This window comes from Hippocampus zosterae, chromosome 3 (assembly GCF_025434085.1).
Source record: "Hippocampus zosterae strain Florida chromosome 3, ASM2543408v3, whole genome shotgun sequence".
Taxonomy (NCBI): Eukaryota; Metazoa; Chordata; class Actinopteri; order Syngnathiformes; family Syngnathidae; genus Hippocampus; species Hippocampus zosterae.
The window spans coordinates 20,975,361-20,997,769 of NC_067453.1; the positions used below are offsets into that span (position 1 = coordinate 20,975,361).

At 45.0% G+C, this 22,409-nt stretch overlaps 1 long non-coding RNA gene across 2 annotated transcripts; it reads left to right on the top strand.

Annotated features, from left to right (window-relative positions):
- Positions 1 to 2,470: 2,470 nt before the first annotated feature.
- Positions 2,471 to 12,206, top strand: LOC127597421 (uncharacterized). 2 transcript variants are annotated; one of them, XR_007961648.1, is made up of 4 exons: positions 2,471 to 4,054; positions 5,205 to 5,294; positions 10,814 to 10,950; positions 11,241 to 12,206. It is a non-coding gene; the product is annotated as an uncharacterized LOC127597421 (long non-coding RNA). The 2 variants fall into 2 exon arrangements; XR_007961649.1 differs by lacking the exon at positions 10,814 to 10,950.
- The last annotated feature ends 10,203 nt before the right edge of the window (positions 12,207 to 22,409 follow it).

Below are 22,409 nucleotides of genomic sequence, written 5' to 3' on the forward strand. Positions count from 1 at the left end.
GTGTGAGCGTAGATGGTTGTTGTGCGCCCTGCGATTGGCTGTTCGGGGTGTCCACTGCCTACTGCCCGATGACGGCTGGGATAGGCACTGGCACACCCGCCACCCTCGTGAGGTTACGCGGATTAGTAAATGGATGGATAAAGGCATATTTACCAAACACTATTAAGACGGCAAGATTAAGGCAACTGAAACACTTCCTCTTTATGCTCTTATTCTAAAACCTATTCACAACCATTCTGGTGCAGTACTTAGCCAATTGATGCTAACTTTAAGACAGCAATGGTAATCGAAGGAGGTTTTCCCTTCGTGCTTTGTTGCTATTCCAAGGAACACTTGTGACTGGTGTTATACCTCTTGAACAAATTATTTTTGTGCAGGAGGTGCAATATTGTTCCAGTGTGATTGTTTCTAGTTGTGTATTAAATTTTTGGGACTTTGAATATAAAACTATCGTGACTTGGTGACAACCTTTGGAACAAAAGTGGGCAGTCGGTGATATATCTATATATATATTGCGCGTCGTCCCGCACGCGGTCTGTCCTTCCATCTGTCCCTTTTCAAAACGTACCTACTTCACCGCGCCGCCGCGCGCCGCCACTGCGCCGCTCAGGCAGTGGCTCACTACGATCGCGCGGGCATCTTAGCGAAAAAATGTTGTCTACCCACAAGCATTGCAATGAAATTGTTAGTTATTTAGTAGAGCTAAACATCTCGATAATCAATGAAGATGAACAAAAAGTTGAACCAAGCAACAACGCTTTTGTGGGCCGAAGGCCCACCTTACCAGCCTTCCGCAGGAACTAGCTGATGAGCCGCCCGGAGGCCGGCGAACCAGCTAGTTTAATATAATGGCCAAAATAGGCACCGTTTAATGTTTTCAAAACGGATCCACCGGGGCCAGAAAGATCTAAGTAGTATTAGTCGACCATTTGAGTTGCACTTTTGATTCTTTATTGAGAAGATATATAATAAAATATAATAAATAAAATAATATCCCTCCCAATGTGTTCAATTTCTTTTGACAATTCATTTTACGTACCCCACAAAAATACGGGAAATGTTGAAAAAAAAATGCTGGAAAAATACCCCAAAGTTCAGTCAAGTTCGCCATCCCTGGTATATTGCAGGTCGGTCGAGCGGGAATTGGCCAAAATCACCAGATTACCCAATCCGGGCGTGCCATCAACTGTTAGTGAGCGTTTGGAGGAAGAGCCATCTTCACCCTTCAGTCCGCCTCTTTTAATTTGTCGGTCCTCTGCTCCTTGCTGTGCTTTCAGCCCATCACCTTTCACAAACATTTATTTGATTTGAAATCTCACTCCAAAGTGAGCGCACCATATGCAGCAGCTGCTGGCAGCCCAGTGCCTCAAGCAAGCATACTGTCCTGACTCCTGACAATGTCTCACCGCGGTCACAAGCAATACCAGCTCATCTTGAATAATTTAGCCCCGGCTCCTACATAAACCACCCGGGGGATGAGAATCGAACGCCCGAGGCCCAATACGCTCGCCATCGTTTTACACATGATCCACTTTACAATGTTGAAACGCATTTCTGAAGTGAACCGCACAGATATTTATTGTTATAAGTGGCGCGGCACATGCCGTATTTGCAGTCAAGAGTGGTGATTTGTCGAGTGATGTCAGAGAGCCGTCCCACTTGGCGACGAGCTTGAATTGTGTTTGATTTCATAAATAATTGCAGTCATCGGGGACCCGCATTGTTTTAGGCTTAACCGTGTTGTTTACCCACGCCACATATGTCAGAGGGAGAGACGCCGTTGTGGGTACACATCGAGCCGGGAGGAATCTTACCCAGGGCCCGTGCACGCTTGGCACGCGTATTAAAGACTTTGCCTCGGCATGTGTGTGTTTGTGAATTGGGAGCGACTTGAAAGGAAGGGAGGAAAACAACATGCGAGCGTGTAGCCTACTGGAGGTAGGTATTAAGGCGAAGCTATGAGCAAACACATCCGTAGTTAATGAGGCCCGGCATCTGGAGCGATGATTGGGATTCATCAGCCCTTACGCTCCATCGCCGTGACGACCGGCAAAGAGACAAGATGCCGTTTTCCGGGTGTTAACAAATTAAGCGACACACGCACGTACGATGGAAAACGGAGAGTTTGATTGATCGCTCCCCCGTCGCCGTCCCGTCAGCCGAGGATACATGAAAAGAGGGAGAACGTTGGCGCCCCTGGTACCGATTCCGCGTTGCACTCGCAAATGTCGAAATCCTAAGAAAGAAAGTGATAAAAGTGAAAACTTTTTCCCACCTTGGTCACCCCAGGAGTTTTGCGAAAGCGTTTCGAAAGAGGTGCTTGCTTGTACATTGAGCCTTGTGAAGGAATCTCTAGTGCGGACCGTTGTGTACAAACGTTGCATTGATGTGTGAGTTGTGTGTGTACCGAGGCTGTGTGTGGGAGAGGGGGGTGGGCAGAAAAGCTTCCTAAGATGAAAGCGAGCGGAGGTGGAGGTGTGGGTGCAGGTGCTTAAGTCTGCATGTGCACTCTGGTGGGACCGCTATGTCCCTATTATGGTTGAATGCAGCAAGCTCAATAGTCTCTGGGAAAAAAAAAGAAAGGGGTGGGGGAAGAACAGCGGCGCAGTTAAAGCGGCATGGTGCCAATTAGCACGAAGCAGGCGGACATATGCCTCTGAAAAATCCTGATGAAAGTGCATATTGATGTCATAAATTAGCCGAGCACAATAGATTGTTGGGGTGTTTGTGTGTAAATGTTTAATTAACCCGCTCGCCGACATCGCCGCTGCGCTTTGCAACCGAGGAATCAATCTACTTAGCGGCCCGTTTAACAATGCAAGGCCTGCCTTGTATGACATGTTCATTGGGGACAGGCGAGCAGTTGTTAATGTCTTGAAATTAACAAAGCCATTAACCCGATGTGATCGTTGGTCGGCTGCGGTCGTATGTGCAGGTTGTCCAAGGACAATAACGCCGCGTAAAACCTTGGTCTAATTCTCTTTATGGCTGCAGGTGAATTATCTGCAACTTGATGGCCACAGACAACTTTAAATCAGGTTGCCGCTGATTGAGTGAGCGTTCAAACTAGCTGTGCTTAATCAGGAATGAATCCTCTAATAGGACCGTGATTAAATCCAAAGTAATTGTGTCACAGCGTGAAATGAAGCAGTTTATTGTTCTTCCTCAGCTCTTCTTCACTAATTGCCACAGCCACGAAGGGGACGGAATGTTCTCAATCGCTTTTTGTTGGTTATTTGACATTTTTTAGGTGTAATTTGCTGTATCGGCGACAAGCTGACCAGAGGGAGTTTAAGAACCATTTTCAACTGCGCTGCGCATGCTTTGTTCAACACAGCTTTCATGCACTATTGATGCTTTTCCACTGGCAATGCCAGGTGCTATCAGGGCTACCACGTAGTTTACAAATCCGCAAAAACGTTGAACTATTGAATTCGACAAATCGCCTTTCTGGCATTCCGTCTTCCCATCCGCCAATTTACAAAAAAAAAAAAAAAAATTCGACTTGCTCTTCGGCTATTGTCATCATTCTGTTGGACAACACGAGGGAGGGCGACACAGTTCTCATACTGTACATCTGCCCGGGTTAGCCTTGCTAGCTTCTGCTATTCCGATCGACACAACTCAAGAGATTCATAAGAGCGGTACTTCTGGACTATCTGCGATGGAGTGGGAAAGTTGTGCAAATGTTTTGTCAAGTAATGCACAGACAATAATTGGGTGGTAATGCAACTTTATTCATCATAGAAGTTGCGAGATGCAACACACCAATATGGCGACACTCGTGTCGCTAAACGAAACTGACAGCAGTATACATTTCGACCCAATGGATGCCACCAGTGTTTGGAAATATTTGACCAAAAATGAGACTCAAAGCATGTTTATCCTGATATACAAAACACACACACGCGCACACGCACACAAGAAAATGTCTTTTTTTTTGTAAAGACTGCCTCCGATTTCCCGTCTTACATCGCGCTGCACCGGGGAACACAAACCGAGGAGACTGGCCTGGTTTGTTGGAAATCTCCCGCTAACTAGAAATAGCATCATGGTGAGTTGCGTTTAAAATCATTTCGTTACATTTCTGTACCTGTCGGTCGGAATGTCGTCACCTGAAACCGGTCCGTACTACGTTGAAAAAAAAAATCAATGATGTCATCGAGGTTCATGACACGATAGCTGACAAAAAAACATCTTATGTCATTAAACTCCTCGTACGCATCAAGTCAAAAGCAGTTCCTAGCGTGCCAGAGTGGAATTGTTTCTTATTGGTCAAGCAGTTATCCCCTGTGTGATTGAAACATTTGTGGATACACTGCTACAAAATACAGAAATAAACACACATGCTAGCGTTAGCTTACCCTTTTGCTGCACCTTAGCTCCGGACACTGCAGTATTAAAAATATCAACATTTCTCGCTGTCCTCGGACTCCTCTTGAATTAAATGTCATTTGGACCATGTACAATAATCATATGCTGAGAAGTAAATACGCGAGAACCTTGTATTGTTTGCTAGCGTATTTACACGTAGCATATTTACTAGCTACATCATGAAGAGGCATAGTACATTTTTTTCCTATTGTGACAATGTATTTGTGTTTTCAGCTTGTTAAATTTACAGTTATCCCAAACCTCAGAAATTCAGCCTCTCAACAGAAAATATTCTCATATTTCTGTGATTCTTCATGACAGCAAATTTATTATTTTTGTGTTGAAAAACATTTGTACTTTGGGAAACAATAACCAATACTTTCCCCCATTTTCTGACATGGCAAGGACCTAAAACCTAACTGAATCTTAATTAGTGCAGGTTTGTGCATTTCTTTTGAAAATAGGGATGAGAATATTAAAAATGTTTTTTTAAAAAATAATCGATGAATTGACAAAATAATGGACAGATGACTCGAGATTATTCAAATATTCATTAGTTGCTGGCCTACTAAAATGGTTTTTCCAAAACCTGCTTTTATGAAACTATGGCAGATTGGGTCACGGGCCAGTATAGTGTGGACCCTGATAAATGTGTGGTGGTTTTAACATGATTTCTCAATGCATAACACATGCATTCCTAATAACACATTTCAGATGGATGTATAAGATAGCAACTTTACTGAATGCTCGAGTTCAAATATGTGTTAAATCTTTCGCCATTGTATGTGAACATTTGACTGATTTGGATTCTCTGCACTGACACATAATAGTGAACAGCGGGTACACCCCCATCCACAGATCATAGAGGGAGGGAGCCGTGATGACCCCATCCCAGAGGACCCTGCTGTTTTGCCTGCAAGGTAAAAAACTGTGATGCAGTTTTTTTTTCATTTAATCACCGTGCTCCGCAGTTCACAGTGTTGCACAAGGAGGAGATAGCAATTATAACGCCCGGCGTGCGGCCTGCTGCACTCCTGCCGGTGCGCTGGTGTATTCCCCGGGGCGCTGCAGGGAGACGGGTGGCGGGTGGCGCCATGAAAGGGAAACAAAATCCCCCCGTGGACATACGGAGCTTATCACTGTGCACTTGAGCCAATGGTACGCGCCGTACGTCACGCCTCCGTGTGGGAGCTAAGCACTTGGAAAGGATACGCGCAGTGTTTTTGTGGGGGTTCCGGCAAATATCTGCAGTGGACTTCCCAAGTTTACCTTTGTGAATCTGATGACACAGCTTTGTACCCAGTGGTTTAAAATGCACTTGAATGTCTCACAGTCCAGATTTCAAGTAGCAGCGCCTGTATTGTTTTTACTGAGTGGAGAGGATGCGGCATTATAATACAATATTGATATTTCCCTAAATAAGTAACCAGTCTCCCGCAAACTGCATTCGTCAGACTTCTCCACAGTGCGGCAAACTAGCTCCACAACTTTTCATATCGTATCAATCCTACAAGGAATATTGTTGTTTATTGGCAAACATCCTGACACATCATCATACACAATGAGGCGGCCATGAATAATTAATGTCCTCTCACACAAAATATTCACTCGCGCTCCAATAGTGTTTACTCCCCTGCAGTCATCCACACTGAGGATAACCTCTGCCGTTCTAAGGAGCTTGGCGCCCGCCGCACAATGCAGCAAAGTTACAAGAAGCACAGTAACGACATAAAAGCTGCAAGAAATAGATCAGTAAATACACCGCAGCACTGTTTAAAGAGTGTCTCAATAACACAGGGCTTGTGTTTTGCGAGAGAACAACGGGAAAATATCGCAGTTGGTGGAGAAAATCTGCGGCGACACCTGAAAACAGGTGACGATAAAGCTTTCAGGCCAGTTGGCTCTCGGCCACCGCTAGTTAGTCCAAAAATGTTATAAAAATGGAATCCACCCAAACATATGAATTGAAAACTGTTGTACAAGGTTAAACCTGAATAAATAAAGCCAATGTATCTTTGGGATAACCACATACAAAAAAGAAAAAAATAACTCTTAAACACAACTCATCTTTATTTGTAAAGCACTTTAAAAACAACCACAGCTTCAGAGCAAAGTGCCGTGCATCAAGTTAAAATCAGACTCATAACAACAAAGACTGTTCATAAATTAAGAACGTAACTTAAAGGATGAACATAATTGCAGCTAATGTGCTGCTTGAGCTTCAACGCCACATCCAGTTCACAAGTGAATGGATTTCGCCATGACGGGACCCTTACGTGAATGAATTATTCCGTTTGATTCCATCAACACAATATTAATCAGACTGCCATGTTTTGACTTGTGCTGGCACATACAGTGTATTTGAGCAAAAAAAAAACATTTTTGGGGTTAGTACCCCTAAACCTTGCCCGAGGGTATGTTTAACAGCTGTTTCAACTGTTTTGTGCGACTTTCGAGGCATATTTTCTCTGAATATTTTCACTGAATTGGTAATGTACCACTTCAGGGTTTTAGCATCTTTTGAAATGGCAAGGCAAAGGCAAATTCATTGATGTAGCACATGAGGCAACTCAATGTGCTTCACACAACTAAAAGCAAAAATAAACGTTGGCTGAACATGCATGCTACAGAAAGTTTAGAACGATTCTGTCAAGTTAGCACGTAAGATGTGATGTGGCTTTTATTGATGTCACTGAAGTCGAATTTAGAAGGATTTTATCCAAACAGCCATTCCCAAAAATGTTTTAGGAAAATTTGCATAAATTGGGATTTTCCCATTTTTGTGCATGTATTTTTTAATTTTGTATGCAATTGTGGGCGTGTCCTGGAGATATGAGCACAATACCAGAAAATACTCAGTTTGTAAATACAATGTGGCATTTTGATCTAAATAACTTTACGAGATAAAATAGCTAAATATTGACCATTTGACAAGGATAAAAAAACAAGATGCTTGCTTTCTTAAACGGTAAAGTAATTGTACACAAATGATCTCATCATCATAATTGCCGTCTTTTCCCCAGTCTTGAGTCCACACGCGTTAAGGAGGCCCTGCCGTTTGTTTGGTGTGTTTATTTAGGCTCTGCACCAGCTGCTAACACATATTTGCGCTAGGTTTGATTCACTGGCGTCAAAGATTTACGGTCGTCCTTTCGGATTCCGAATGCGACCTATATTTATTTTCCTTGCGCATTAATTACATTCTCACCACATGGCTGTTATTGTCGCTCGGTTTTCGCCTAAAACCAACGCACTTCCAAGTGAATGTCGAAGTGAGCGTGAACCCTGTTGGGTCGCGTAGACAGCGCACGGCTGAATATCAAGCTTCTGACTGATTGACTTATGGAAGCTGGTGCAGCCCTCGGGAGACGTCTTTGTGGGGGAGGGGGGGGGGGGACCGACACTCCCCTCGTAACCGTCTCGGAAGTCAACGCTATCGCACTGTCAAACTCCAAACTTGCTTCCCGCATGTCTTTCATTCCCCATCATCCACCCCCATCCCTCCTTCCTCGTCTCTGCATTCCAAATGATTCCCACAGCCTACAGCTACGAGCGCAGACTTTTAGCGCGCGTCCGCCGTCGACGGGAAGCGCGGGGGATGGGGGGGGGGGCGCATCCTGGGCCACGCTCACCAGGGAAAGTGACAGCCTGGATAATTGGCACTAATCAAGTGACGGGCTCGTATTGAGAGAATGTCACTTTGGGCGCGGAGAATGGAACGCCGTTGACCCATAGAGGTAGCGCCCAAGGCCCTCAACTCTCCTACAATGTATTCTGTCAATCCAGCAAGTGGGACTGTCATCATCCAGCAGCGCAGTCGATCTTTGGTCAATATGCAAGGAAGAAGAAGAAGAAAGTCGAAGGGAAAGAAAAAAGAAACAGGGTGGGGGGGGCGAGGTGGTGGTGGAGGGAGACGTTTGCCATTCCGCATGAAAACGAGGATGTTATGGAGAGCGCGCTACATTATTCTTTTTTAACATTTCTCTCACAGCCATGGCTTTGAATTACAGAGGCTTTTTTTTTTTTTTTTGTCGACAGCAAGTCGGAGATGAATCAAAAATTCATCTGAAGAAGTTGTGCGCGGGGCGAGCAGCATGTACCTCTGGTGGAACCAACATTTGCAAAAGTTCTATCTCCTTAAGCAATTATTAGCGGTGATAGTTTGACATGTGCAAGAGTTGTCAACAACTCACTTTAAACAAAGTACAAAGCAGAAATAAACAGTGCCCTGGGCAAAATTAACTTAGGGGACGAGCCACCTCATGAATTATAAATGACCATATTGCAGTGAGCGGTTCCTACCGTGAGGTCTCATTCACTGGGAGAGGCGAACCTATTTTCAACACATTTGAAAGTCAAGTGACAGCCAGCGCCAAAGAATGCAGTGCAGGGAAAAGATCAGTCTGTTATTTAGTAAACGACTTGTGTAATTTCTAAATTGTGCCAAACTAACCGTGGAGCGCCCTCGGGGCTTTTGAGTCATCTGCTCGACACGTTTGCCTCCTAACTGCCATTCACGTGCAAATTAATTCCCCTCGCAGAACGCGTTTTAATCCATCTCATTAGCAAAGTGGCCTATAGATAAAAGCCCGCGTTTTATCTTTTTAATCCGCGCCTCCCTCATGCTGCCTGGAAATAATTGAAATGATGTCAACGCCAATCGCCGAGCCAGTGAGCTGCAGTCGTTTTGACAAATTGTTCGCCGACTTCAATTTGTCCTCTTTGAGCTTTCGCCGGAGTTCCGACACGCCCCGTTCGCGTAAGAAGCTTTGGATCTCTCGAGAAGTTTGAACTCATCCGCCGGTTTGGGTTTTTCCTTGTTACATACCTTCGGAGTATTTCCTTTGTCGCAATTCTCAAGGTGGAGACACGGCTCATCTCCTGACCCGAGATGACAAAGAAAAGGGAGCGGAAAAGCTCCCTCGATGCGGCGACACCAAGAGCCTGTCTGGTCAACATTGATTAAAAAAAAAAAAAGAAAGAAAAAAGAAGATGGCGGTGTGTCCTGACGAGGGACTTTGCGTCTTTGTGCGCCCTCTGGGCTCCATCTCGACGAGATGCCGAGATGTCTAGATTGGCAGCTCTCTGAATGATCGAATCACCGGAGAATCGTTCACATTCCCTGAAGAACAACAGACTCTTGCGTACCGAAGGCTTGACTGCGGAGGAAATAGTCAATTAAACAGAGCGCTCGGGCGGAATTTTACTAGCTGCGAGATTCAAAATGAAGAAGCTCATGCCACTATGTGTGTATCAGGACATTTATTTTGGGATGGGCATTTTGAAAACGGCTCAGTTTGTCAAATGAGGAGGAAATGCGACCACAGAGCGGCAACCATTTTTTTTTTTAATTTAAAGGCTGCATACTAGAAAAACTACTCTGGCTTCCTGTATCATGTGCGCTATTTGCTTCCAATTCATCTTCGCACTGTGTTAAACCGCACAAACATGCGTGATTGATTTTAAAAGCTCCACGACTAAAACGAAATGTTTTGCCGATTCAGCAATGTCCATAAAACACCAAAGCTCTGGTTCTTTTTCCTGGTCACTTGCTGCCAGGTGGAATTGGTGGGGCCCAATCATGAAGGCCCCCCCCCCCCCCCCCCCAGCCCCAAATCAATCTCGAAAAACGGCTCGTTATTTTCACGGGTTTGTTTCCTCGCTCACTTGAAGCAGGAGGCTCTCACTGTTGATGGAGGAACAATTCCAACATACCCCCTTCCTTGCTTTTTGTTTTTATTTTCTTACAATTTGGGACTTTACGCGCAGCCGGAGTGGTTGTTCGTCATCTTCAAACGACCAGTTAACGCAGCCAGCCCTCGTGCTTCACACACACACACACACACACACACACACACACACACACACACACACACACACACACACACACACACACACACACACACACACACACACAGTCGGAAGACAACGCTGTGATCCAGCTCTGCAAACACGGTGATTGGCAGGTGGATGGCACAAAGTGCGATTCGAGCGCAGCTTCACACGTTAATTGTAGTTGCAGTGAGAGGATGTTAACCAATATATGTTCAATGCTCCCTTTTTAGACGCACATCTGACGAGTCTCTCTTCAAGCGCGGCGGTGTTGCGTGAGCCGCGACGCTACAGTTTTTGGGGGAGACTCGAAGTGCCTTTTTTTTGGGTGCGTCACTGCTGAACAACATTCCCCCAAGCTGTTTATTGGCAGCAAAGTCAACTAAAATAACTTGAGTTTGTTTTAAATTGAAAGTCTTGCTAAATGAAAATAAACAGCACCACAGCGACGCGACGCGCAATAGTCTTTCCCCTCCAAATATATTTACTTTTTCACCTTTTACACATGAAGAGCTCACGTTGTATTATTTGACTCGGCTGTTGTGACAAGGTCAAGACTTCTCAAAGCCCTCTGGACATACACCGTGGCGGCTTTGTTGTTTTGCAGGGCGTGATTAGGGTGGACTTCGTTTGCAAGTCGATGCTGATGTGAAGAACACGGGATTTGGTGTCGAACTTTGCAGATGAAAGTAGCGCGGCTGGGATAAAAGAGCAACGCACATCGTGCTGCATCACATTAGCAAGGTAGAGTGACTTGCACCGACTCATAATTGTCCCAACATGCCTTGGAGATACGCAGACGTGTGCGCAGGACAAAAAAAAAAATCCATCGTCCCTTGTTTTTGCATAATACAGCTTTGCATGAGGTAGGGCGTCGTGGGGGATTGGGGTGGAGGGGGGGGGGGGGTGGCAGATCCCAGTGATCTCCCGGACTGTCTTCAAGTCATTTTGTTTATCATTCAAATGAAAACCTTGTTCCATTATCCATGAGGGAGAAGGGAGTAATGTGTTAATGTCCTTCTCTAATCTGACAGCCCGCTGCCCCGTGTCACAGATGATGAGAGACAAAAGAGGAGCAGAGGGAGGCAAAAACAGGTAATTACCTTCATACCTACACTTACGCTCCCCTCAGCTTTCATAGTTGTGTGTAATTAGGCCGGCCAGGTCACAGTCCCGTGAGGGCGAGCCTGATTGAAGTGTGAAGTGTCAAAGAGACACAAGCGGACGCGAGAGCGGGAGGTGCAAGGTGGCTGCTTTTGTACCCGCGTTGGTGTTTATGCCTCCATAACCTCCACGCGCACACACACACACACACACAACAGGGACCCTTGCCTTTACGGCGCTCTGTGTGATTGATTATTTAATGGAAGACTCCCCAGCCTGAATGTGAGCGCTAGCTGGCAAATAAAGTCAAACAACAAGGGAGAGCACGAGTCTGAGGGAGGGAAAGATCTCCAGATGCTTTTGAAGCCAGTTGGAGTCGCCAAAGGCGAGTAACTCCTCACTCTTTCATATCCCGCTTTTTAATATTTCTTCCCCGTTATAATGATGTGCTTCCTATCCTTGAGTAAAGTTCTTCTTCGTCGCTTTTTTTTCCAGATATATATTTTTTTCTTCTCTTTGAAATAAATTGTCAGTATATATTTAGTCTCATAGTTTAGAGGCTTAGAGGCCAGCACGGAAATTTGTCCTGTTATGAAAAAGCACATTAATGACTTGCTGGCTATATCCAACATGTTATGAAAGTCTACATCAGGGATGGGCAACTTGTGGCCTTTGGGCCACGCACGGGTGAACATGGAGTGGCCCTCCATCAATTTTTCACCCCCAAAATTTTTTACCCTAGTGAGCAGTTTGACATTGTAACAATGACAAGTGCAGATATCACTCACCAGCGACTCCAACCCCCAAACTGTGGTTGTGCATCAGTAGAAGAGCGCGCGTGTACCCAAACAACAAACAGAACCGTTGACATTTCGTTTGAAGTGCATGAGGAGTTACTATATAAATAGTCAACGCTTAATAGTTTGACAAACGTGCATGATGGCTTGGCGAAGCGGCTGTTGTGACGAATGGCAGACTCGCCATGAAGAGGGAACGCATCCGTGACAAACTTACTACCAGGCACTCGGCTGTGTTCAAACAGATGAGAGCGCCACCGTATTAATTTGAGCATTCTGAAAGACATCCAGGACAAACATTCAGTAGTATAATCCTGATATCTTAGTCAGTTGTTTTTTGTGAAAATGTGCACAGAATAAATTCTTGTGTGTGTTTAGCTGTTTTGTGCCATCTTTGAATCGCAATTTTTTAATGCCAGAGAGCCATTTGCACAGGGATAAAAAAAATGGTGTACATGTTTTTTGTTTTTTTGCTTTAAAGCTTTTGCAGTTGAGGAGTGGATCTCTTATATATCTGTATTTGAGCATTAAAATATAATAAAATACTCTTCCATACATTGGATCAATCCCCCCCAGAAAGTGTACGCAAATATTTTGTCCTGAATTAAAATGGCATTTTAGTCATTTTTTGTCACCATCATTGAAATTCCCCTCCCCCGAGCCACCGTATGGATACATTCAGCTTTGTATAATCATAAAACATATTGAAATGATTATTCACTTAGCAGAGGAAGACACATCATTTGCATATGCAAGTGAAGGCATCTCATACCTCCCGTATGAGATGCGGGGGTCATTACATAGACGGGCGACTTTGCACAAGCAAATAAATCAAATATGGATGATCGGGGAAAAACAGAAAACAAAGTAATGAAATCCAAATGAGCTGTCATTCCAACACCTGCACGTGTTCAAAGCCCAACAGTCAAAGTGGTCCTTGTGGTGGAAGCGAGTCTAACACGGTTCTGTAATGACCAGCAGCGTCTTATCACACTCCGTCGCCTCAATTACCAGGCCGAGGCTCGCACTCGCAAATGCAGCCCCTAAGGCCAAGACAATGTACCTGTGCCTCCTTTTACTGCTCCACTGTAGCGCACACGCTGCACTTGAAAGCGGCGCGCTGTGCCAAATGTGACACTTGTCACATGTGACATTTTTGTCAGACCATAAGAAAGCCGCAAGAACAATCACCGACCTTGACGCGCCCCCCCCAAAAAAAGTGACAGTTACATTTACCACAATACTTGCCAATAAATTGGGGATTTTTAAACAAATTCACAAATGGGGGTTAGGGCCATTCTGAACAGAATAAAAACACATTTTATTTAAAATCCGTGTAGGACGTGTTGTCTTCAAATTTGCTTCGCTCATATGGCAGATTGTCTATGTGTTCCCATGGATATTGCCTCGTATTTATTAAATCTTGTGTGTTTTTTTGGCGCGGGCCAGAGAAGCCACAGCTTTGGGTCAAAAGCTGTTCTTCAGTCTGCTTGTGTGTACTGAGCTGAGGGCTTTTGGAACGTCTGTTTAATGGCACCAGTTCAAAGAGGGTTTCTTGAAAAAGCAGTCTCCCCCGCCCCGGTCCTGAATTTATGGTAATGACGTGTCCTACTTAACCTTTACATCCTCGTGGTGAGGGTAAAAATTTGGAAGCCAAATGTACAGAAAATATATTTGATCCTTTATTGAATGTGTGTGTGGTTTTTTTTGCTCGCTTACAAAGATAATGGTTAACTGATTGTTATGGTTGTTGGTTATAGTGGCTCAAGGAGAAGTGTATTCAGGTCAGCCTCCAGACCTAAACCCAGTGTGAAACCTCTTGAGGTAACGGAACCCTCAAGTTTCCCTATTGGTGGTCAAGAATCTTGAACGATTTAAAACAGTGGGTCACCAACCCTTTTGAAACTAAAGCTACTTATTGGAACTGCGGTTAAGGCAAAGGGCTACCAATTTGATGCACACTTCTCAACGAACTCATTGCTATTAAAGTCGCTGTAAATTGAATTCAGATACTGAGCGCCTTAGTTCCCATCAGTGGTTATGCAGTGCAATTGTGGTATGCCGTTAGCTAGGAAGCTATCACTACACTCCGAAAATATATATTCCCTTTGGAAAGTGCACTGGCATGCCCACTTTAGAGCGCCTCGTTGCCGGCCGTGAGTGCGTGCACGTCGCGCACAGAAAGACAGAAGAGTGAGAGGAGAGGAACTTATTTTTTTAAATGTCCGACTTGACATCCAGCGTGTGGATCGGGGCTTAGAGCGCCACGTTGTTCGGGCGTGGGAAAGCACTACGACGATTTGGTTAAAGCGGCGATATTTTCATGGCTCGCAATAATGATGTGAATGTGTTGGCGTAAGAGAGATGCGAGACAAAGTTGCATCTGTTTTTCCTGGTCGTAAAAGGACTATTTTATTGTTTTAAATCATTTGCTCATTCTAATTATAAATGTATTTTGATTTAGGGTGTGTGAAGGTAGCCTTGCTCATTTTGAAAATTGTCTAATTATGGACGTCAAATCGTGCTTAGGTTTTCGTACGATCTCTTACTGAATTGTTCTGCTGCATGTCGTATCATTCCACGGCTATGTATAAACTTTCTCGTGAAGGCATTGAGAGGGAAATATGTCTCGAACATCACCCCCCTCCCCCCCATCACCACCCCCACCCCCCTAAACCGCCAAACTCTTGTGTCTTAAGGCAGAAATAGCCATTGAAAAAGTGCTGCTTCAGTCTCGTGTCTGTGGGCACAGCTTTGATCAGCCTCACCTCAAGACGTATCCTGGAGGGGACCGCGAGATACGCCGCTATCCTCCGTGGCTAATCACGCTTCCTGTCTTTGTCTTTATGTGCTTTAGACAAACGTCAGATAGAGGCGTCGGGTGCAGATTTGCCCCCGAGAACACGCCACATAAAGCCTCTGGTGGTGCTGCAGCGATTCTTTCATCATCAATGTTTCCGCTGTTTTTTTGACTTGTGGGTTTCAACCCTGTAGCCTCTACACAGAAATCATACTTTTCAGACAAAAAAAAGGCATTATCAGAGTATAAAATATATGCACTATATGTGACCTGTCTGGGGTGCATATTTCGCTTAGGGAGATGACAGAAGGTTAAAGCTTTGACCATGTAGCCCAGCCTTTGCGGTTTAATAGAATGCGACATTTTGAAGGAAGTTAAAAAAAGTGATTGAAAGTACAACGAACTCACCATTGAGCTGAATGTAGTTGTTGTAATTGTAACCCTGCGCTTGTTTGTCTTAAATGATCAGGTCTCATTTTGGGGGTAATGCGAAACAAGAACATCTTCAGTGTCATGTCCAGTATATTCCATTATATTTTTTGCTCGCTTTCAGTGCATAACGATAGCATTCTGGAAATGTAAGTAAGGGTATTCATCCATCCATCCATTTTCCGAACCGCTTGATCCTGGGGTGCTGGAGCCTATCCCAGCCGTCTTCGGGCTTTAGGCGGGGGACACCCTGAATCAGTTGCCAGCCAATCGCAGGGCACACAGAGACAAACAACCATCCACGCCCACACTCACACCGAGGGACAATTTAGAGCGCCCAATCAGCCTGCCATGCATGTTTTTGGAATGTGGGAGGAAACCGGAGCACCCGGAGAAAACCCACGCAGGCCCGGGAAGAACATGCAAACTCCACACAGGGAGGCCGGAGCTGGAATCGAACCCGGTACCTCTGCACTGTGAAGCCGACATGCTAACCACTGGACTACCGGACCGCCCGGTATTCAATATATAAAAAATAAAATTCCTCGTCTCCCTCGGGTGGTGTCCGTCCCTCATTCAGCTCGGGTCCTCTACCAGAGGCCAGGAAGCTTGAGGGTTCTGTGCAGTATCCTTGCTGTTCCCAGCACTGCAGATGTCCCATGTTGTTCCCGGGATCTGTTGCAACCAGTCATCTAGTTTGGGGGTCACTGCCCCGAGTGCTCCGACCACCACAGGCACAAGGCCCAGATATACCACACCAGACAAGACCCAAGGTGTAGGTTGTGCAAAGAGGCACCTGAGACGATCCAACACATAACTGCAGGGTGTAAGATGCTGGCAGGGAAAGCCTACATGGAACGCCATAACCAGGTGGCTGGCATAGTCTACCGAAACATCTGTGCGGAGTATGGACTGGAAACCCCAAGGTCAAAATGGGAAACTCCTCCGAAGGTGGTGGCGAATGACCGAGCGAAGATCCTGTGGGACTTCCAGATCCAGACTGACAAGATGGTAGTGGCGAACCAACCAGATATCGTGATCATAGATAAAGGGCAGAGGAAAGCCGTTGTAGTGCATGTGGCGGTCCCAAGTGATGGAAACATCAGAAAGAAGGAACACAAGAAACTCGAGAAATACCAATTTTTCACGTTCGCACCCGAGAGAGTATCTCGTTTTTTTTATTAGCACACCAAAAAACTTCCCGCGCTCCACGAGACCCGCCGAAAGTCAGTTTCCATAGAAACAAGCAGACTAACATGGCGGTCCTTAAAGGGACTGCAATTATTTCTACGCCGTTAACAAATGATCGTGAACTCTCTGACAAGCATATGAAACATTGCATTCACACGTTTGCAGTTGGTGGTGAATTATGTACATAGAAGTCATAACAATACCGTATTTCGACAGGGAGGGGGCGCAGAGCATATTAGAGTCAAGAGGTTTTGACTTGGCCGCCCCTTTCAATTCGGCTTTTTTTCTGTTTCATCATTTGGCATCATTTTTCCCCTTCCCCAGAAACCTCCCCAAAGAAATTCTTTTTTTAAAAAATTTTTTGCTAGCTTGTGCTCTGTATTATTTTTTTTTTATACATTTTGTGACCGAGATGAATGGTTTGGAACGGAGAGAAACGCGTGATTATCAAAAGAAAAAAAAACCTTTCAGATTCAATACAACAAAGTTGTAGCGGGCAGCTGCCGTAACCAACATCGTCGATTCCCAAGCAGCGATTGCTGAACTGGATGATTTCACATGTGCGGCGTTTTCCTTGAAGCCCAGTGAATGCTGCTTTTCCTGCCATCAGTGCTTCTTTTCACCCGTTTGCTTTTGTGTATTTCAACCATCTCTGCCAGCAGCCAAAATGAATGAAAAGAAACTCCCCAAATCCTTTTTTTTTCTTCCTGTTTTTCAAGAAGAAGGGCTTCTATTTTTGCCCTCATTTACATATCCATGGCCACCTGAGGGAGGTCAGGCTGCGCCGTCCAACTTCATCCCATTGACAAGGACAAAACGGTGACAGCGACCCAAACGCCATCACCAGACATATGCCATCTTCTTTCTCCTCTTCCTTGGCAAAAGCACACACACACACACACACACACACACACACACACACGCGCACACACACATGCTCGCTCGCATGGCTTTTGTGCCACGGATCGCTCGAAAGAATCATCGCGACGGAAGCTTAGACGTCGCCACCTCTCTGATGGGTGCTCAGGGTTAATTAACACGGACCAAACAGATGGGAGGGAAAATCTCGAAAAGGTTAAGTGTCACATGGGAAACGTGTCATTGGAAAAGAAGTAGAACTCCGACATGTCCGTCAGGCACACGGCACCAGATAGGTGGTTCTTGTCTTGTTTGTTGCCTGCATTGACATGTCAGGAAGAAAACAGATCACTGTCATCATCAGGTTGAGGAAAAATATTTGCCATCCAAATATTTTCTGATCCGCTTTATCCTAACAAGGGTCGCAGGGGTGCTGGAGCCTATCCCAGCTATCTTCGGGCAGTAGGCGGGGGACACCCTGAACCGGTTGCCAGCCAATCGCAGGGCACACAGAGATGAACAACCATCAACACTCACACCTCGAGACAATTTAGAGTGTTCAATCAGCCCGCCATGCATGTTTTTGGAATGTGGGAGAAAACCGGAGTACCCGGAGAAAACCCACACAGGCACAAGGAGAACATGCAAACTCCACACGGGGAGGCTGGAGCTGGAATCGAACCCGGTACCTTTGCACTGTGAGGTTGATGCGTTAACCACTGGACCATCGAGCATCCAAAAATATTTCAATTTTTACTACTGAATGTAAATCTCAGACTTCAAAATGTATCCTGTAAAATTCTTCTCAACATGCTACACATTTGTTTAAAAAAAAACTCATCAATCAGTCAGAAGGAGATGCAGACTTCACCATTCCAGTGCGTGATTGGCAAACCCGCATCCATCACTGCCTACTTGTTGAAATCGTCCCCTCTCGGCGTGTCCCAGGAGGGGCGGGACCGGGAAATGATTTGCTGCGCGGGGTACTCGTGAACCTGCATGATAATTAACACGGGCTCCTTTCCTCCTTGTTCCTCGGCGCTGACATTTGGTTCATGCTTGAGTGTCTGCCAGGCTGATTTCAATCTCTTGCATGAAGGCGCGGCCCTGAACGCGTGTGTGTGTGTGTGTGTGTGCGTGCGTGTGCGTGCTCACATGCGTGGGGCCCATCGGCCAGTGTGAAAATGCGCCGAGGCTCGCCTTCAGTCGGCAGGATTAAGCAACATGACAACACGGATTAGAGAGCCACTCGGTCGATCGGGAACTTCCAGCGGGTTAGAGGTTGAGGTCCTTGTGATGAACACTCGCCCGCATGTTAGTGCTCTTGCACGGCCGCATTATGTAAAGACCCAGTCAGGAAAGGCATCTGGCCCGGATTCGGCATGAAGCTGGCACAGCTGGCCTTGAGTCGACACTGGCATAATGCATGTGGGCCGAACACGGCCCAGAAGTGGCAAAGGAGGCACTGGCTTGACTCTGGCAAACCAGATGAGGGCCAGTTGTGGAGTGAAGTATTTGGGCCAGAAATCAATTTACAACTCCGGCCCATATATGGCCAGCCAGTATTGAGCCACCATTACATGGAGTTTCAGATTTATTTTTTCAACACACAGCCTTGTTTTACAATTGCACACCGATGCGGAATTCCATTCATCACACACACACACACACACGCACACGCACACGCACACGCACACACGCAGACGCACACACACACGCACACGCACGCACACACACACACACACACACACACACACACGCACGCACGCACGCACGCGCGCACAAGGTTCAATCAGGCTCGCAGGATAATTTAAAAATGCATAAAAGACACAGAATGCATATTTTTAATACGGTGCAATTCATTGAGTATCCGCTAGGGAACACTGTTTTGACCAGAGAAGAAGACAACAGCAGCCTCAGTCCGTCTCTGAGACAGACCCATGTCAGCAGACGCTATCAATAGCACTCTCACATTTACACATTTAATAGCACTCTCCTTAATTTGTAAGGTGTAGGCAGTGATTACATTTAGATTTTATATGCAGGTGTAAATGGTTTGAAACTTCCTGCTATACAATGCTTTTATAGCCGAAAAAAACGACCATGTATAGAAAGGCGTTTTTAGGCGTAAAAAAACGACCATATACTGTATAGTTAGGCGCCTAACCAAAAATACGACCATGTACAGTAAAGCGTTTTCAGCCCAAAAAAAAACAATCATGTGTAAAGTAAGGCGTTTTTAGCCAAGAAAAACGACTGTGTATAGAAAGGCGTTTTTAGGCCCAAAAAACGACCATGTATAGTAAGGCGTTTTTAGCCGAAGAGAAAGGCGCCTTTAGCCGAAAAAAACGACCATTTACACGAAGGGGTTTTTAGCTGATAATAAGCCGAAAAAAACGACCATGTACTGTATATTAAGGCGTTTTAGCCGAAAAAAATGACCATGCATAGAAAGGCGTTTTTAGCCGAAAAAAAACGACCATGTATAGCAAGGCGTTTTTAGCCCCAAGAAACGACCACGTAGAGTAAGGCGTTTTTAGACGAAAAAACTACCATTTATACGAAGGCGTTTTTAGCCGATAATGAGCCAAAAAAAATGACCATGTAAGGCGTTTTGAGACGAAAAAAAGACCATCTATAGGAAGGCGTTTTTAGACGAAAAAAAATCATGCATCTCGAAAGGCGTTTTTCGCTGAAAAAAACCCCCATGTGTACTAATCAATTTTTAGACAAAAAAAACGACCATGTATAGTATAGCGTTTTTAGCCGAAAAAAACGACCATCTACAGAAAGGCGTTTTTAACCGAAAAAACCCGACCATGTTTCGTAATCCGTTTTTAGACAAAAAACGACCATGTCTAGTAAAGCGTTTTTAGCCCCCCAAAAAACGACCATGTATAGTAAGGCATTTTTGGCCGAAAAAACGACCATGTATAGTAAGCCGTTTTTGGCCGAAAAAAAAACGACCATGTACCTGTATAGTAAGGCATTTTTGGCTGAAAAAAATGACCATGTACCTGTATAGTAAGACATTTTTTGCCGAAAAAAAAACGACCATGTAGAGTAAGGCGTTTTTAGCCGAAAAAAAAAGACCATGTATAGTAAGGCATTTTTGGCCGAAAAAAACCCGACCATGTATTGTAAGGCATTTTTAGCCCCAAAAAAACGACCATGTCTAGTAAGGACTTTACTATGGCATGAGAAGAGGACATTGAGAGCGCAACAATTTGATGGACAAAAAAATACCATTCAAGAGTAAGCTGCATTCCAATTTAGACCTTGTGTTCACTGTTAAATAAAGTGCATTTTTTCCAGTGTATGTGGAGTTATATGTGAGGTTCACAAATTATGACAAACATTTTTATAACAGTCGTTTTTGAGACTTTTTTAAATGTGGGTAAAATTTGGCTCATGAAAGATGTGGCTTAGTTGAGGTTGAATTCAGGCTGATATCAGGAACCAGAAGGGCCAGATATGGTTTTACAATGCGGCTCAGATCTGGTCCGAATGCGGCCCACATCATGGATGCCAGACGTGGGCCTCTGCAGTACCGTCATTCATTGAGGTATGTGGGCCGAGTGTACTGCCGTGTCTGCCCCAGAGCTGGGCCAGCCCAATTTTGATGACTGGGGAGTCGCGTCGATAAAATAAATCCTCCTCCCGCCCTCCTGAACACATATTTTGATGCTTCCTAAATTCATGACAACACTTTCTCTACATTTGCTCTCCTGTGACACCTGCGTGTAGATTTACGAGACGCCGCCGGCGCTAAAACACGCCGGAATGGTCGCCTCATCCATTTGTGCCTTATTTGATATTATTACATTACGTATGCAGCCGCGAGTTTGGATAATGGATGAACGGGAGAGCAAAGCCGTTTAATTACCTCACGTCTTTCTGTCTTACCGAGCGGCGCAGCACATATCTCATTAGCCAGGATGTAAATAAATGGGAATATGCCACACTGATGAAGAGGGTGTACCCCCCCACCCGCACTCCCCCTGCCTTGTAGTTCTTTGCAGATTAGCATCACCACTGCGACACTCCCGCGCACATTCAGCCTGCTGAAGCCAGGGCCGCACCATTACAAGCATTTCATTGAGAATTAGCATCAGCGCTTCTGGCTGAGGTCCACCAAGCCTGGACACAATGAATTGGGTGCAGATACACAAACACACACACACACACACACACACACACACACACACACACACACACACACACACACACACACACACACATACACTCGCTATTTACATAATATTGTGCAACCTGCCTGGACTAGCTTCATTTAGCTAAACTATTTCGTAACCGCTGAATTTTGCACAAGCAGCTCCATGTCAGAAATTCCTGCACAACGTCACGTAATCAGGTCATAAAACTGGCGGCTCCGAAGCCTTTAATCCTACTGTGGCTCTCTGTCGATTGAAATCCTCCTACTGTGGCTCTCTGTCAATTAAATTCTAGGAATTGAAACATTTATGTGAGTTTGTGCGTTTTTCAAATGCGATTCTGAACTTGAAGATGATGGTGCTCTTGTAATGTTAAAAGGAAATCCAGAAAAAGAAAAAAAAGGAAAGTTTAATGCTTCATGAACTAATTAATATTGACCATAGCTAACGTAGCCTCAAAGACACCAACCAACAATCTTGTCTGAAAATGAAGGTAGTGTTTAACAGCCTTGATGTGCCGATGGATGCGGTATGTCGCCACTTGAGCGAAATGGAAAAAAATAAATAAATGTAGCAATTCAGGTCCTGTAATGCCCTGGCATGTGGGCAAGAAAAGCCACAGTTGCCAATGCACGGTCAAACATTTAATGAACAGAACAGAAAAAGCCAAACACACAAATGCGAAATGAAAACACTCACAAGGAGCTGCTGTAGGCTACAACTCACACGCAGACCATCAAACGCGGTCCCGATGTCAAGCACTAGGCCACGCCTCTTAAAGGCACAGATCAAACAAATATGACTTTTTACAGTTTTCTTTACATTGTTCTTTTTTTTAAAATGTTTTTTCAA